Genomic DNA, 18,507 nt, shown 5'->3' on the forward strand with positions numbered 1-18,507 from the left:
CTACACACATCGCCTCAATTTTCATCAAATTAATTAATTTTAATACTTTGCACAGCTGCTACTGCAAATTGTATATTTTTTGAGCTTGTAGATTGAAAATGGGGCACTTTTGTGTTGTTCGGCAACGGGAATGGCGTGACTTATGTTTTTTGGTCCAGCAAGATTGTTTTTAAAAACTTTAATATTACAATTGAAATTACCAGTGAATTCTACGATAGAATTTTATTGAAATCAAATACAAGTGTTCGTATTAGATGTTTAATACAGACTAAGATAAGATAAAGCGTCCGTGTCGCTGGTAAGAATTGCGGACTTAGCCATCTTCCACGAAACGGGCCATCTTCCACGAAGCGGTCAGGTTACACATGTCTTCTCTTCCTTAGTCTGCTTATTTTGTTGCTATGGTCTTAGAACGAGATATATAACTCCTCCATCCTCAGAGTGTCGTCTACGGGATGATGAATGTCCTTGGGCTGTTGGTGTCTTCAGCTGAGGTGGATCTATTGGTAGCCCTTCGATTGCACAAATTTAGTCTTGTCAATTTTTTCACAATAAAATAGAAACATAATGGGATAATTAGTAAATAGATGATAATGATCCAATATTTTGTTGATTTTGTTTCTTGAAATTTTGGTATTAGGGGTTTTATCTGCTCCTGTTGTTTTTGAAGTTCATGTACTTTGTCTAAGCGAATTTTGTGTAGATGTATCCTGGTGTATTGGGGTGTAGAGTTCTTCAATTCTGAAATTATTTGTGGCAGGAACATTGGTTGATTCTTAATCATATGTTTATCATTTCTGTATCGATTGTTTTCAGTTTCGAATAGGCATCCGGAGGGAATGTCTACTAAGAAGGTACCTTTCAGAGTAGCAAAATCGGTTCTTTCACAGGTTGTTAGAATTTTCATTTCTTTTGGTGCTACTACAATGTATTTCGAGTTGTCTACTTGTTCGATGAAACTTTCTGATAATGATATAGGGATGTGTTGACAATCCTTGTAGGTATCTTGGAGTTGCAGTAATTGGAATGTGCAATCTGAATGTTTCGTACCATCGGTGAGTTTGTTTTGGGTACAATAGTATCCTGGGTGCAAATCTATGCATGGTGTTGGAGTGTATTGAAAATACTTCTCGTTCATTGTCAGATATGAGTTGGCAGGAATTATGGTTGTATTTTTTTTTGTTGGTATCGAATAAAGGTGGTAATGTGAAAATTTTGTGGGATATATTATTGGAAAATACAGGATGAAAACAATTCTGTTGCCAGAAATATATGCATCTACGTCTATAACATTATAATATTTGTGAATCTCTGCTTCCTCAACGAAAAGGAGGTTTTCTGGTTTATTATGTTTTAGAACGAATTTCGTAATCGTGTGTAGCTCTGATGGTTTTATTATGCTATGGTGAAGTATTCTTTGCTTTGCAAAGTTTATAGCGTTTTCGATATCATTAAGTAATTGCAATATTATATTTAAACATACATTTATTTGATCTAAGACGTTTCTTGCTTGGAGGTAGTTAAAGAAGTTGAAATTTAGTTCTTTTAATTGGAATACTGTCTGAGAAAGTGCAGATTTAATTTCTTCCTGATTTTGTTTTAAGAATGAAACTGTATTATTGAAATTTTTGATTATTTCGGTGGTTATTGAAATTTCGGTATTTAATTTAGTGACAATCTCCTGTTGGTTATTTTTTAAATCGTCAAGAATTTGGTCGTAGTGAACTGCATCATTTGCATCTAAATTGCCTGAAATGCCTTTAATTACTGTGCCTAAACCGTTAATGAGACCACGTCTGACTCTTGTTTTCGGAAAAATTATGTTTAATTTTTGTTCTGCCATGTTTAATTGGTAACTCAAAGCTCTGTCGAAATTTTGCAATTCGAAATAATATGGGTTCTTTTTATTATTTAGAATTGTTTCAGTAATTTTGTCGAAATGACTTCTTATCATATTCAACTCAGTGTGTATGGGTAGGAGATTGTAATAGTGGATGAAATTGTGGGATTTCAATTTTACTTTGGCGTTGCCTAGGTCAATTGGAAGAATTCCTGGGTTGTCTTTGAGGTTAGTTATTGTTATCTTCTGATCTGCTGTCGTCGCTATTGCGATTAGGCTCGTCCTGTAAAGATTCATTTTGTTTAGTCTTTGGTCTTCTTAAGTTCTGTTTGTGGAGGTTTTTTCGATGGGTCGTGATTTTAATTTTTCTGTTTTGGATTACTTGATCTTTTGAGAACTTTGGTGTTAGTTTATTTCGATTGTTAGATGTAATTTTGCGATAAATTGTAGTTCCGGGTTTGTATGTCAATGGTTCGTGTCGTTTTTCGTTGTGTTTCTCGATTGTAGCTTGTTTTTTCTTGGCCAAATTTTCATTTAGGTTTTTGTATATTTCGAGTGTTTTATCACGATGATTTTCGATGTAGTTGTTTATGAATTTTTCGTTGATATCAATATTAAGGGGGTCTTTTGTGTTTAAGTGTCCGTTGATTACGTCTATTGGTTTCTGCTTTGTCGCGGAATGAATAGAGTTGTTGTAACTTAATATAGCGTAAGGCATTTGGTTTAGAATGTTGGTTGAATTTTTGTCTTTTTCTTTTATGATACGAAGTAGTTCTATTAAAGTTGAATGAAGTCTTTCGATTGATCCGTTTGATTGACTATTGTTCACAGTAATGTAATGGGGATGAATTTGATGGAGTTTTAAAAATTCTTGAACAACCGAATTTTTCAATTCGCTTCCGTTATCCATTACAATGGTAGTCGGTGCTCCATGATGGGTCATAAAAGTCAATAGAGATCGGATAACTTCAATACCTGAAAGGGAAATTAATGGATATGCTTGTGCGTATTTGGAAAATGTATCTATCAAAGTAAGGAATTTTTGTCCTTGTGTCTGGAAAGTATCGATGTGGATTATTTCAAAAGGTTTGATTGGGGTCGGTGTTAGCATTAATTTTTGTTTTGGAGGGTTTCTGTCGTATTTATTGACTTGGCAAATATCGCAAAAATTTATGTAGTTACTTACGTCGGTTCTGATTCCTGGCCAATAATATGTTTGTTTTATACGGTTTTCTGTTTCTAATATTCCTCTATGATTGGTTTTTGTTTCATGGAGAAATTTAATGAGTTCTTGTTGTCTTTCTTTATCTTCTACATCTTTTAAAACGGTATTACATTTGATCAATTTGAATGCAGAGTTTTTGAACGTATTTCTCAAGAATTCGCAAATTTTTGGGACATACTCATCATTTTTGAAATTTATCGCATATATTGTGTTTGGTTTTATGTAATTTTTGAATAATTTTATGGTATCACTTTCTAAGTTGTTCACGGAGAGTTGACAATAAATTCTACGCTTTGTTGAAAAGAGATTTTCTATTTTTGTTTTTGCTGGTGAGTGGTAAACGAAATCTAGGATAATTTGATGTTTGAAAATGTTAAGTGCTTTTTCTGTTATTGGGATTCCTTGTATTGGTTCTTCAGAACTTGAATGAACTGTATCGTCATCGTCAGAATCTGGAGGATTGTCTGATGGGCGAGATGGGCTTGCCGTCGCATCCTCCCCTTCGAGAGGTCGAGATACCGATGGACCTGCTTCGGGTTCCGGTATTTCGTTAACATTCGGTGTTTCGCTTACGTTCGCTAACATAGAAAAATTGTCGTTGTCTTTATCATTATCGTTCGATTTTGAGAATGATTCATTAAATTTTTGCATATATTCAAAAAGTTCTTTATTGTGTAGTTCGACTCGAGAAAGTGCGTCAGCATTACTGTTTGAGCTGCCTTTCTTGTATAGAATTTCGAATTGGAATTCTGATAGTTTTAATCTCCATCTCAAGAGTTTGCTGTTTGGTTCCTTCAGTGACATTACCCACTGAAGTGGACGATGATCGGATAATATTTTAAATTTTCTACCGAATAAATAGGGGCGGAAATATTTAGTTGCCCAGACTATGGCTAAAAGCTCCCTCTCTATTGTGCTATAGTTTCGTTCGCTATCGTTTAGTGTTCTCGATGCGTATGCAACTGGTCTATCGGATCCAATGGGGCCTTGTGAAAGTACGGCTCCTATGGCAACATTACTTGCATCGGTTGTAAGAAGAAATTCTTTTTCGAAGTCGGGATATTGAAGAATGGGGTCGTTTGTAAGGAGATTTTTGCAGTATTCGAAACATTCTATAAATTGGGGTGTGTGTTCAATTTTTGAACCTTTTTTTAGACATTGAGTAAGGGGTTTAGTAATTTTAGCAAAGTCCTTGATAAATTTTCGATAGTATCCGAGAAGTCCCAAGAAGCCTTTTATTTCTTTAGGTGTTCTAGGGATTGGGTATTTTTTGATAGCTTTGATTTTATCTGGATTAGGTTTGACGCCGTCAGGGGTGACGATATGACCTAAGTAAGCTACTTCTTTTCTTAAAAATTCTGACTTGTCGAGTTGAATTTTGAAATTAGTTTCGCGGAGTCTCTGAAAAACTTTTTCAAGATTGACGATATGCTCTTGGAGTGATGTTGAATAGACGATTATGTCATCGAGATATACAAGACATATTTCGTTTTGTAATCCCCTAAGCATATTATCCATTACTCGTTGAAAAGTTGCACTGGCACTTTTCAATCCGAAGGGCATTCTGAGATATTCGTAATGACCGTTCTCGACGCTAAATGCGGTTTTAGGAATGTCATCAGGGTTCATTTCAATTTGGTGATAACCACTGGCTAAATCGATGGTTGAAAAATAGTTGCATTTTCCGAGTTTATCGAGAACATCGGTGATGTTTGGAAGAGGATATTTGTCATCAATACTTTTTTCGTTTAGTTTCCGAAAGTCTACCACGATTCTAAATTTTTTCTTTAGGGATGAGTCGTTCTTTTTGGGTACGATCCAAATTGGAGAAGACCAGGGTGAATTACTTGGCCTAATTATGCCTTGTTCTAGCATGGAATTAATTTGTCGCCTTACTTCGTCTTTGTGTACAAATGGATACCTATAGGATCTAGTATAAATAGGAATTTCGTCTTTTGTTTTTATTGAATGTTTGATCTGATTTGTGAAGGTGAGACGTTGGCCTTCGATGTGGAAAATATCGGAATATTTATTGCATAATTTTAGGATATGGGATTTTTCTTCTTCGTTCATGTGCGAGGTTCTGATTAATTTTTCTGCGTTGAATTTAGTACTGCCGGTTTTTTGTGAGTCTAAGTGATAAAATTCGTAGTTGCTTTCTATAAACGGGAATGAGTTAATTGGTTGTGTTAAATTCATAATGATATCTTCGTCTGTTTTGTTAGAGATTTGAATTTTTGCAAAACCGTTTTGAGCTTTCGAAAGTGTTGCCGGTATTTCGCATTTTTGAATAATCTGATGTGGTACAAGAACATCGCCGTTGTTTTGTTTTACGGGTACATTTGCAATAATTTGGGTATGAGGATTAATTCTTAATTTGAAAATTTGGTTTACTTGGCTTGGTTGATATTTAATGGGAATAGTAGTTACAGGGGTAATTAATTTGGAGTTTATTAAGTCGATTTGAGCGTTCAATAACTTTAGGTTATCTAATCCTATGAGTCCGTCAAAAATATTATGAAATTTGAAAAGGTAAAATTTAAGGTTGACATTTTGTTTGAATTCTGGAAAGATTGGGATGTCGGCACAATGTTGATGTGTTTCTGATTGAAAAACTGTAGAAACTGTGAATGGTTCTAGTAAAATTTGATTTGGATAATTTTCATAAGCGATTTTTGGGTTAATGAAAGATTTTGTTGATCCAGTGTCTATTAGTATTTTCAAAGGAGGGTTTTTTATCTGAATATACGGTAGTTCTCTTTTATCCGATGATATATATGTTTCAATTAAGTCTCTTGTTCCGAGAAAGCGTCCGTCTGAAAATTTTCGGGGGAATCATAATTTGGGAAATCTTCTTCGGGGTTGTCAATTTCAATGTTTTCGTCGAATTCTATGTTTTCTTGTCCGTTATCGTAATGTTCAGTATTGAAAAGTTCTTCGCTAATAAAATCTGGTTTTTGAGAGGTATTTTGGAAGGATGTATTTTGGAAATTTCTTTGAGTTCGCTGCTTACTATTAAGGGAACTGCTAATGCTCATTGGTGTAGGTTTATTCTGTTGATAATTTTGGGATCGTTTGAATACTTGGGAGTTGGTTGGGAATCGTTGCGGAACGAAATTTGGATTCCTCTGGAGATTTATGGGGACACTAGGAAATTGCTGGTATTTGAAGCTAGAATTATTTTGTGAATTTGCTTGGCTGTTTTGGGGATGAATGTATTGTTGTTGGGTCAGAATTGGTCTATTTTGTGATCGATAAAATTGCTGATGTGTCGAAAAATTTTGTGGATTCGGTTTTCTCAAATTTTGAAAATTATTTGGACTTTGATAATGTTTTATATTATCTTCTTCAATGATGAATTGAAGTGCTTGAGCTAAACTATTAGGTCTCATAGCGCGTATCATTGGTCCTAGTGGATCTCTTAATCCAGCTAAAAATGTTTTGAGAGCTTGTTTGGTGAAAAATTCTCTCTTGGCTTTACGTTCTGTTTCTTCGCATTTAAGGTCAATGTAGTTGCAAATGGTATTAAGAAGGGTTAAAACTTTTTCATGAAACTTTTGGGGAGATTCTCCGGGTCTTTGTCTCAAGTTAACTAAATCTTGATTCAAACAGTTTTCATCTCGTTGATCGCCAAAATTTAGAATAAGAGAATTTTTTATTTCTTCCCAACTATTAGTTGCGCCGTGAATAGCTACTACTTCTTCGGCTTTGCCTTGAAGTTTATTTAAAATTCCATTAATCAGTAAGGTATTTTGAAAGTTATTAGGGTTATTAACATCAAAATAGTGAAGTAAAAGCGATTCAGAAGCTTTTACGAATCTGTGTAGTTTATTTGGGTTACCGTCAAATTCCGGTACGATACAAAGATTCTTTGTGTCAAAATTGGGCGTTACTGCCATATTTACTGTATTACTTTCTTCAGTAATGTTTAAATTATCAAATGTGTTAATTAAATCAAGAATTGTCTCTAACTCAATAGAATTGTTTTCGGAAATTGAATCAATAGGATTGGAATCAGAGGAGTCTGACATAAACAATGGTAATATTCAATTCACTTACAGGATCCAGTTGAACATCAAAATCTTCATGCCTCGCTGCGTGATTGTATCCTCGATGGAACTTCACGGTTGCACCAAGTCTTTTTGATGGGTTCGTTTTTTCGCTTAATGAGTTGAAACTCAAAAGTCCTTCACAATGAAAACTCGCGAAAACTCCGTCGACTGCGCCACTTATGTTTTTTGGTCCAGCAAGATTGTTTTTAAAAACTTTAATATTACAATTGAAATTACCAGTGAATTCTACGATAGAATTTTATTGAAATCAAATACAAGTGTTCGTATTAGATGTTTAATACAGACTAAGATAAGATAAAGCGTCCGTGTCGCTGGACTTAGCCATCTTCCACGAAACGGGCCATCTTCCACGAAGCGGTCAGGTTACACATGTCTTCTCTTCCTTAGTCTGCTTATTTTGTTGCTATGGTCTTAGAACGAGATATATAACTCGTGCAAGAAAGTATAATTTTCCGCTCTCCGAAAATAAGCATCAACTTTATTTCATATAAAACATATTTACTAAACTTTGGAGCCATTCAATTCCGAAGTTGTAATCAAACTTTCACAATTAAGTGTTTCACAGGGGTGCCTCAATTTCAGTGGGAATTAGATTGAATATTGGGACAGAGAAATGAAGAAAATTTGCGGTGGATTTGCATTTTCAGCAATTACCAATGAATAGGTTACCATTCGAACAGAACTTCATTTTCAACATCTTGGGGGAATCTTGGGGATAGGAAATTTCAAAATATTGAATTTTCAGGACTTTAATGATCTCTATGCACAAAAGATGCTGCAATATAAGGACATTCTTAATCTTTTGAACCCGTTTAGTGAACTCGACTAGTTTGGTGGATGTTATCAAAACCATATCTTGACATAAAATTTTCATTAGGAAATATAAAAAATTCCAGATGAGCATTGTCTTGGCGTCCGGAACCTTTGAGCGCTCGTCATTCATACGCCAATTGAAGGCCACATATCTAATTGTTGTATGTACGAGTGCTGATTCTAGGATCCTCTTTGGATTTGGAGTGAACATTCGAGTGATTCTTTTAGATATACAAACTCATTTTCAAACGGTTGCTATCATTTTTTATGGAAATATTGAACATTTTTTCGAAATTAGAAGTAAAACATTATTTTCGGGACTCTTGGTTGTATTTTGCTTTCTGTCCGCCAGGACAGAGTTAAATTTAAGGACAGATTCGTCATCAGTGAGTTGAACCTTACCGTTTAACTTTAACACCATTCCCGTATCAAAATTCAAAAATTACAGAGCTGGGAAACGACTGCTCAAAAAGAACTAAGTAGTATATTGATTTGGTACTCTTGTACATTTACAGATTTAAGTTGAAATTCTATCGAAAAAAAAATTGCTGGATAATTTCTTCATGTTAATTCAGATCAGAACATCTCCATGTATTTTGTAAAAGAAGATAAATTCCAATGAATCCTACTTTACAAATATAAATAGAAGAGCATATGATCTATTAATAATATTTACAATTAGACTATAAACAGGCCCAATTGAATGTCAGCAAACCAACTGATGAGCATGCAATGCGTACAAATCTCTCAGCCTCCTCGAATTCTGCAGGCGTGAAACATCCATTATTCACCCATATAATGAACCCCTTTACATTAGCTCTTTTACTGCAAGGTAGTGGGCCAAATTACAAGTTCCTGAATAAGTATCCAATCTAATACATGGCACTCTCCGGTATACATTAGACTAGAAGAATCATTGAGGCGTTTATCTTCAAATGCTACGTTAGGTTTAGAAGTATCGGAGAATGGCCAATATTATCGTGTTTTAACACTGCAATTTTTGAACTCTAGCTGACAGATCGTTCAGTTATTCAATCACTATCTTCATATTACCGAATTTTGAGCCGGGAAAGGTCTCAAACGATAACGTCCAACTCTTGACGAAGGTGTAGTAAAAAGAAATCCATCATTTCTGCATGAAAAACAAGGTTATAATTACCATTGTTGGAATTATCTCATTCAGGTCAAATAAGCGCTGTTTTGTTCACTTGTTGCTATTCTGAAGGAAAAATCATGATGCCTCCCTCATAGAAGCCCTGTTTCTATTGGCAAAAAAATGAGACAGTAGATTGTCATAAACCACAGTTGAAACGAATTTTTCCCGAGCAAAATTGTTCACCATGGACAGGCACACATGGGAGTCACTTGGTGTTAGGCCCGGACGATAAGTTGGATGCATAAGAAACTCCCAATCAAGCTCCAGGACCTTTTGCAGAGTCACTATCGATGTGTGTGGCCTCCTGATGAAACATTATTCCTCTCCTTTTGGCCAAAGCTGATCGCTTCTGTGGGATTGCTTTTTACACACGGTCCAATTGTTGACAGTACAGTTCCGAGTTAACAGTTGCGCCGAAGGGGAGTAGCTCATAGTAGATAATCCCTGCCAATCCCACCAAATACACAGGAATACCTTCCTGACTGTCAATTTTAGCTTGGCCACCGTTTCCGTCGGCTCACCGTGTTTCGACCACGACCGTTTTCACTTGATGTTGTCGTACGTGATACACTTTTCATTACCAGTTTCCAACCGCTTCAAAAATGGGTCGATTTTGTTGGAATCACTGAGTTGCCATACTGATGATTCTATCTTGTCAGTTCACTGGCGCGCGTTTCCTTTGCAATAATCATAATCGAATATGATATCGGCATATTCCTCCGTGCTGTAAGCCGGTAAGCGTACATTTTAACCAATCTGCTACAATTTTAGTGTAACAGAACACGACAATTATAATACCAACTGGCAATGAACAGACAAGTGTATTCACATTTGTTTCTAGGAAAACTTTTTCGTTGGTAATAAATCATATCAGTTGAATGAACGAAACATTTGAGGCCATTTATCTGCTTAAATACTTGATATCTAACATATATTCCCAATATATCTTGTTAAAATCACATGATCTTGATGAGCTAATGAATCACCCTGTATTTCAAGGGTCAGAATTCAAACAGAAATGTCCCAATCTGATGAATGACGGTTAGACAAAAGATTAACAAGTACGCAAACATCTTCGCTGATTCTTGGACAAGTTATGAAATATAAATGAGCACATTGATTTGGTATTCTACGAAAATAACTCTGTCGTCGTGAGAAAAGCAAATGTTCCATTCATAATATTTACAGTTACACTCGACATTAGATTTTCGCCAAACGAAACGTACTCTCATAAGCAGGAAATCAATGCTTAAAAACTGAATGATTTAATTTTTCAACGGTAACGAAGTTCACAGATTTAATTACCATACATTTATTTCTTACTGTGAAGTTATCTTCAAAGTAAAGCTGTAAATATGTGTTTTTTTAGTGTCTGGGAATAATTCAGGTAAACTTACCTCAACATTTTTTCGATTGATACTAAATTTTCTTTTCATAATTTTGAAATAAAATTATTCAATTCGTAAGACAGAATGTTTAGAACGATGTTGTCAACGTCAGAAACTAAAAGTAATTAGAGTAACATTTAGTTTCTGACGATGGAAACAGCGTTTGTAAAGCTACATTTTGGGTAAGTAAAAATTTCATAAATATAGTGCTGGATCTAGGGGGGGACCACTGTGGTTTCTACCTCCTGATGCCAAATTTTGGGGTCGACAAATTCAGAGACTACTCAACAGGTTTATAATAGATAACTATGTCAGCAAAACTGAGAATATTGCTGGTGTAGGCCATAGTGTCGACGAAAATCTGGTTTTGTCGATTCCTAATCGATCTTGGGAATTAGTCTATGATTAATGATTTTTTATTGCAGGAATAAAATGGCTCTACATTTATGATTTTCTCGAAGAGGTGATCACAGTTGGTCATTGAGATCTTAAGACTTTTTTCTTTGGGGTCACATGAAAGGTAAGGTTTAAGCCAATGCTCCACAATGGAAGACCTTAAAGATGCAATTCGTGGAGTTATCGAGGACATACAGCCTCAAATGTGCGAATTGGTCATGGAAATTTGAGGTACTTGTTATTGAAATAAACATCTCCCTAAATTTAGTAGTACCTGAATCGCCCATAAAAAATCAGAAAAATAAACTGCCCCAATACAGATCCCTGAGGTACGCCCAAATTAATGTCATGTTCTTAAGTAAATTAGTTATACACTTTGACAACCATATTTGTACGTTCTATATAATCCATGTCAGAAATATTCCTATGAGTCCAATGTTGTAACGTTTATGAATAAGGAACTCGTACGAAAGATCGTCGAAAGTACCTGATGATTGGAAAAACAATCGAGTGAGCTATTATCTGATTATAAATTTTGTTTAGAATGGAAATTTCCTTCTTTCATTTGATAGATCGAATATTATGAAATATCTATTAGATGAATTTCAGGTAGATATCATTATTATATGGTTGTTATTCCCGAAATAATGAGAATTTTTATCAAAACATGCTGGTAATCCTCATGAAAGTCAAATCAATTCAATACTATTTTTCAAAAATTGCCGATAAAACAATTGAACTGAAATGCCCCGATCGAAGGTATATTTACTAACCGTTCTTCGCTGAATCTCTGACTGTTTTGAAACAAGCAAGATCACGTTGATTCAACATCCTACGGAAATAACTAAGGGATCGTGGGAAAATGCATATGCTCCAATCATAATATTTACAGTTGATACACTCCAAATTGTGTTTTCGCGAGCTATACGCCCATAAGTAAGTTCCGACGCATTGCGTAAAAACAGAGGTACAATTGATCTCACAACATCATCAAAATAAATTCTCAGATAGATAGGTATTGATCTTTTACCCTTTGGACTATCATAACACTATTTATTATAAGGTAGTATGCCAATCTATGAAGTGTGTTCATCAGTATCTTATCAATCCTTCCATTTGATTCTCAATTTACCCATTTTTTAACAATAAACACAAAATAAAGGACTAAACACATTTAATGGTGATGATCAGGGGTTTCAATGGAAAAACTAAAAAAAGTGACCTCATACCTTCTTGTAGTAAGATAAATCTTGGCACTTGATGATTCAATTGATCAGGAGATGAAATCTCATCCGTTTGGTTGATCTTTAAAGAATTCTCCTATGATTTTTCTTCGCATTGAGAAGATTTAGAATGACCTTCATAAAATGCCAGCTACATATATCAAGAAACAAATCAAATTGATAATTTCTTCCGAAAGTTAGTGATGGATTTGAAATGAAATATCACAAACCAACAAATAATTATAAAAACAAAGAATAGCTGATTAACTACAATGAACGGTGCTGATAATATTAATATATTCAGTACTTTTAAAGACTTTTCATACAAATTAAGGATGCCCTATTTCAATACTTGTGGTACTAAAAATCAAACCATTCTGAAGGAAAGTAAATTTCTTACACTTTATCGTCTTCATTCGTTAATAAGGAAATGTATATCATAAGATGAAATATGTTGTCATTCGCTGTAGCTTTTACGAGAGGCGAAGAATTATTCAAAGATAGTCAAGGCTTATTTTGGATGGCGAATTCAAATACCTACTTACTGGATGAAATATCACAGTAATCAGACGGATTCATATTTTTAACCAGTATGTGGTGTTTCGGTTTCCTATCAGTCCCCACTAAAAACTACTAAGAACTTATGACGCGAATAACAGCACATTGTAATTAAAAAAAAAGCTGTAAAATCTACGTATCACTAAACTTTGAATGGTACGTCCCGTAGTTCCATCTCCTATCAATTGTCATTTTCGGTAATTTCGCTATGTCTTTTGCAGGTTATATTTTATCGGATAACGTGTTGCCGTCAGGACGCGCGTCGCCTGTAGACTGGCGCTCGGCGTCCGTCTTATCGATTCTGCCCTGGCTCACTGGATAGTCGACGCGTTTCTATCGCTGGCTCAGGAAAATGAGATTCCGCCGAAATAACGTCAAAATCGTCAGTTGTTCCTCTTCCTTTTGCGCTTATTAGCATGTCGTCGATGATTTTGTAATTGCGGAGATATTTCGACAGCTTAATCGGTCACGTGACCGCTTTGCGGTTTTACCGGCCGGTTTATCCAGCCGTGCGTAATGAATCATTGGAAACCACTCTTTATTTTCGTGTCCAGAGGTCTGCTTAGATCTTGGATCCGGCACGAAAATAAAAAGTAATGCATGTGTATGAACTATATCCAAGGGCAGTGCGTTATGGGGTAGAAGCATGAAAGGTTTATGGTGCAGAATTAATATAAACACTTTTATTTGACCACGCAAAATTCTTCTGAGTCGAAATGTTTTCACTTCTTCGGAAAAAGCTGCTAAAAACAATTATGTTATGAACATTATTTTATCGGAATATTGAAGCAGAAGAACAAATGATACAAGATTAGATGAGATAAAATCGAAGGCTTGAATCAAATGGCTGAAAATCAACCTTTTAGAACTGCGACCAGTTCGATCGTTTATTTTTTACTTACCCTGTAAGAGAGTCCAAGTTCAGCGATGATTGATGCTCTTTCTGCAAGGTCATCAACATGTGCATTGTCTACAATACCACTGCACTCGAACACCCATAGAAGAGTCACTTTGTTTTCTCTAGCTAGATTTTTCATGATATTACATCATTACCTGGTCAGCACTAAACTATGGCATTTTGTCTGCAAGTTGTTATCTCAGCTGGGCTGTCTGTCAGTTGTTATGTTAGTATGCGCAACTTTGAGATTCCTTATAGGACACTCTTGAGCTTGATTCCTAAGTCAAGGAAATTATAGCCTCACTTGTAGCCTCTAGCTGGAAATATTTTCGTTTTATGACATTCCAAGGTCCACATAAAACAAGGTTGAAAAACGTTTGTCAAGTATACAAAGTGATTTTTCGGTACATGGGCGGCAGCTTACCTTTATTTGAAGTGTGTAGATCGCTCTATAATCAAGATACAAAATGTTTCATTTATTTCGTCAATTTCTTCAACTACCCATAACTTCCGATCCACCATATACATTTTCATGATATTTGGTACGTTTATTCTTTACAACAACTATTTCATACAGACATAGCAACTGTTTTTTTTTTCAGATCCGGACTATGTAAAATTGATGAATACGTTTCAACGCAAAAAACCACCTTGTATATATACCAAAATTTATCGAATCTGATGGGATATTTGAATAAAGAAGAAAAAACTAAAGGGAGCAAGATATTTATCGAACTTGCAAATTTATCGTAACTATTCTACTCTCGGAAGTACTAACAAAAAGATCAAGTGTATGGCATTTTTGAAAAGGCAATCAAATTACCTTTAAAACAAGGTTTCACTCAACTCCCTTCCCATTTAAGATTATAGGGTTGCTGTCATCACTCTCACAGGGTTGATACAAATGTCTTGGAATCAACCTTATAAAATGTTCCCCCACGAACCAAATTTTACCTTTTCTCGCATTTTTTTGCAAATGGATATGTTATGTATTGGCATTCTCATGCCTGCAAAGGACATTGTCTATTTGATTTCAAGTACTTCAGGGAGATCTGACTGTCTGCTATTATGATTGTACTCATATGAGTACAAACCTTATTGAGGTTTCTCTTGAAAAACTATTGAGTGCATATACAAACAATGGCTGAAAATCAGAGGATTCCCGCCAAAGAGTCATGTATAGTCTCATTTGTAGTCTCTAGTCGGAATTTTCAAGTATTATAGTATTTTTATAGTATAAAAGCAGTCATAGATCAGCAAAGAAAAGCTATTAAATTCCTAGTACCTCAGCGAGACTGGACTTTTCATGGTTATGTAAGTTTTTGTGCTTCCATTTGAGACACTTCTAGAGACTTTGTGCTTGCCTGAGAGTATTGCCCGCGCTAGTATTTTTGGCGAAGCAAAGAATTTATCGCCGCCACCGCTGAAAAGCCTTTTTGGTAATCGTTTCGTTCTGAAGCCGTTTCCACTGGGTGTCTTTCTTTTTTCTGACATTTTCTCCAACAATAAATTCATGATAATATTATTGCAGAAAAGAAAAATGGAATAAAACAAAATGTATGTCTATCCACCTTATGTTTTTGTCGCTGAAGGTATCTTAATTTATTCCTGAAAATCTTTGACACCGATAAATAATGCGTTAGTAAATACTATATCTGATTTTCACATCCACATGACACTGCGTTCGATCGAAGATTGATTACTTATCACACCATTAGATACAAAGGGGATATGCAAAGTTTCAGTATTGCTTCGAAAATTAATTGGGATGTCAAACATGTGTTCCGCTGTAAACATTTGGCATTTAACAGTTACTAGTTTCGAATGCAAAATCATAGGAATTTTCTATATAATCAATGTGTAAACATCGGCTTCCAAATACATAATGATTTAATCCCTCTGTCAATTCTGTTTATTTTGGTTGGCTGTCATGCCAACTGGGCCGAATCGCCGCCTCTCAAATAGAGGCGCTTGAAACAGTCGTTTCACTGTTTCACCCCTAATGCTAGACATGCTCAAGAGATGACGTTAAGGGCTGTGCATCTCTCTCTCTCTCTCTCTCTCTCTAAATCGGCACAGCTTGTGAAGATTCCATCAATGATCTCGAGACGAAACACCACAATACCTACAGAGAGGTGCAGGTTCAAAAATGGCTAGAAAACGCCTCTGGTGACCTCGACGTGGGACCAAAAGCTGCGATTACATTGCACAGCGGTGTGCTTACTCACTGTCCCGCTTAAAGTCACGGTTCATTTTTTTTGAAGGAGGGAAATCCACCTTATGGATACCCAAAAAATCTCGACAGCTTCTGTCGGCATCTGTTGGGTAGTGTGAGGCTCTTCTGAAGGGCATACTCACTAAAATTCTCCATTGACACCTTGCTCAACACGTAGAAAAAGGTTTCCAGGAAGCCAAAACCTCCCCCCGCGTGCTCAGCCTTAGTTTCGCCAAGGGTTTGGTATTCTACGGCGGAATGTGGTACACTGTCCTGCTCTAATGGAGTATGAGATAGGACAGAAGCAATTCGTTTCTGGTGATAGAGTCATCCAGTAGGTAGCCTAAAGAGCGTGAGGCATCTACCAACCTATGACCTCCCTCGTTTCGTGGTTTCCCCCATAGCTCTGATTACGGAACTCAAGCCTAAGTTAGTTCCCCGCAGGGACTTAGTCGGCAAGCCTTCTCCTCTAGAACTTAATCAAAGTGAAAGGAGACGCCTCTTGACCCTGGTCTTGACCAAAGGGTCTTGCGACCTTTGTGAACTAGCACGACTAAAGCAAATCCTAAGTCCTCACAGCATAGGATTCACCTTAGTTCATGCCGGGGAATTTTTTTAGAGGAGTTTAGTGATTTTGACCTTGAGCAGTGGCAAGGAGCAGAGAGCTAACATGATTTTTTTTATTATCCTCATTTCCTTAGATTCGAGGGCATAAAATTCATAGTTACTCCTCGAATAGTGTACCGAAAATTTCACTCTAGGTCCTATATTATCATCCGCGGAAACATAAGTAACCCCTATTCTACCACATTCTCTCAGCCAAGTATTGGCTTCTTCTTGTTTTCTCCTCGGCCTAATGTGTCTCGTTCTGCTAGACCTGTCAATGATTTCCACCTACCTTTATGGTCGGTTCTGCGCCTCTATCTCCTCTTTGGTGGACCCAGACGGTCGGCTGACTGGCTGTTCTGCTTCTCTTCTCGTGTTGCTCATTCTGCTAGAACCGGTCGCTTGAAAGGGTAGAGATTTGTGGATGTTTTTAGGAGTGGGCGAGGTATTGGCAGGAATGTAGTGTTTGGGTGAACATGGGATGGTTGAGGTATGAGCAATGTAACAGGCTGGGATTAGCCACGTTACATAGTCTGGTCAGTCTTAGTTTCACTGTCTACTTTACAGCAGGCAGTTACTACAAGCTCTTCAACCACGACAAGGTGCTGACCCCGGAAGAGAAGGTCATGGCTCCTAGCGTGTTGATAGGACACGCGACCAACATGTTGCGTCTCCGCAGCGACAACGATTATGGCCTTGAATTTCTGCCCTCACAACTCGCTCTCGCTTCCCGATCACAAGTGCATCCACTGAACCACACCACAAAGATCGCGGCGCATCCACCAGCGCCGACCAACAACACGCGTCAGAGATAGGAGCGTGGCCTTGTGACGTCAAAAGTAGAGTAGTAGGGGTGGCTCAACCGCTGGGACTCCTACCAGGGGCGGATGCATGTTGATAAACCGAAAAAATATTACCTACTGTTTAACTTTCATGTGAATTCGGTACTTGAAGAAATCCTGGATCCGTCAATGACTCCTACTGACGGAAGATATAAAAATCCCGGAGATTTCTCTTTCTGCTCGTGCTCACCTAGTATCCTTTATCTGGAAAACTTGAATTTTGTATGTGGGCCATCTACGAGTACGGCCCAAACCGAATACCAAATACCAAATTTCATTCAAATCGAATTAGAAATATAGAGAAAGAGGTTGCTCCAATTTCAAAGTAAATAATGATTATTGAATCAAGGGGTTCAATCCACGAGTCATTGAATCCTATGCCAAGACTGAAGAATAGGGAAGAATAGGGACTACTTATTTTCAATTGATTGTCTCCATTTTTTCATAGAGTATAATTCCCCAGCTTCGAAGATATATTTTTGTAATAATTTCCACTCAAACATTTCTGAATGTCAAGAAATCAGATATACTACCTGAGAAAGTATATAATAAATTCAATCCTTACTTGATGGAAATTCTTCCATACCAATTTGATAAGAATAAACACTTTTAATTTCCGCAGAGCCAGAGCTGTAACTACTGTTCTGAATTCACAGTTGTGCAGTTATGCAAATTGATCCAAACTGTTTTTTGTGATTACATGACGGTCAGACCCGACAATGTCAATGATTTCTTCGACATTTTCTATAATTGGCCTTCCAGTGTTTGGTGCATCGAAATTACCGGAACGGAACCGACTGTTTCAATATCAAGACCATTAACACTATTCAAATTTTCAGCCGCCTGACTTGAATTTTCACCTTTATAAAGAAAAACTGTGAAATATAGCGTATTTTATTTTTGCTAGTGTCCATCTTTGACGCGCGCTCAGACTAAACTGAGGCTACTAATCACAAAACTGTCAGAAAAGTTTTTGTAGTACGAGATAGCAGCATTCTAACGCCATCTAGAATATTGAATTTGAGGACGTATTCGTCATCTGTGGGCCGAATCTTTGAGATTGAGACCATTCCCGGCTCAAAATTCGAAAAATTACAGGCATCGTGACGAAATGAAAAATAATCAAATTCAAATTATAAAAATAATAATAACTGATTTATTGCTGAACAAAAGGCTATTGACCAGAGGTCCTTTTGAGCGTATTTACAACTTTTTATTAGTCTATAAAGACGGCTGTCATTGTACCTCCCTATTCCAAACTAGAAATAAATATG

At 36.4% G+C, this 18,507-nt stretch overlaps 1 protein-coding gene across 2 annotated transcripts in view; it reads right to left on the bottom strand.

The window, feature by feature from the left end:
* Positions 1-13,739, bottom strand: part of LOC123677562 (multiple C2 and transmembrane domain-containing protein) — a 61,446-nt gene extending 47,707 nt beyond the window's left edge. Inside the window, exon 1 of one of the 2 annotated variants that reach the window (XM_045614185.1) lies at positions 13,575-13,739. The gene's annotated coding sequence lies outside the window, so the exon portion shown is untranslated. Of the gene's footprint in view, positions 1-12,655; positions 12,982-13,574 lie in introns of those variants that run through there. The other variant, XM_045614193.1, reaches the window with a different exon arrangement.
* Between the last annotated feature and the right edge of the window lie 4,768 nt (positions 13,740-18,507).

The sequence above is a fragment of the Harmonia axyridis genome, chromosome 1 (genome assembly GCF_914767665.1).
Source record: "Harmonia axyridis chromosome 1, icHarAxyr1.1, whole genome shotgun sequence".
Lineage (NCBI taxonomy): Eukaryota > Metazoa > Arthropoda > Insecta > Coleoptera > Coccinellidae > Harmonia > Harmonia axyridis.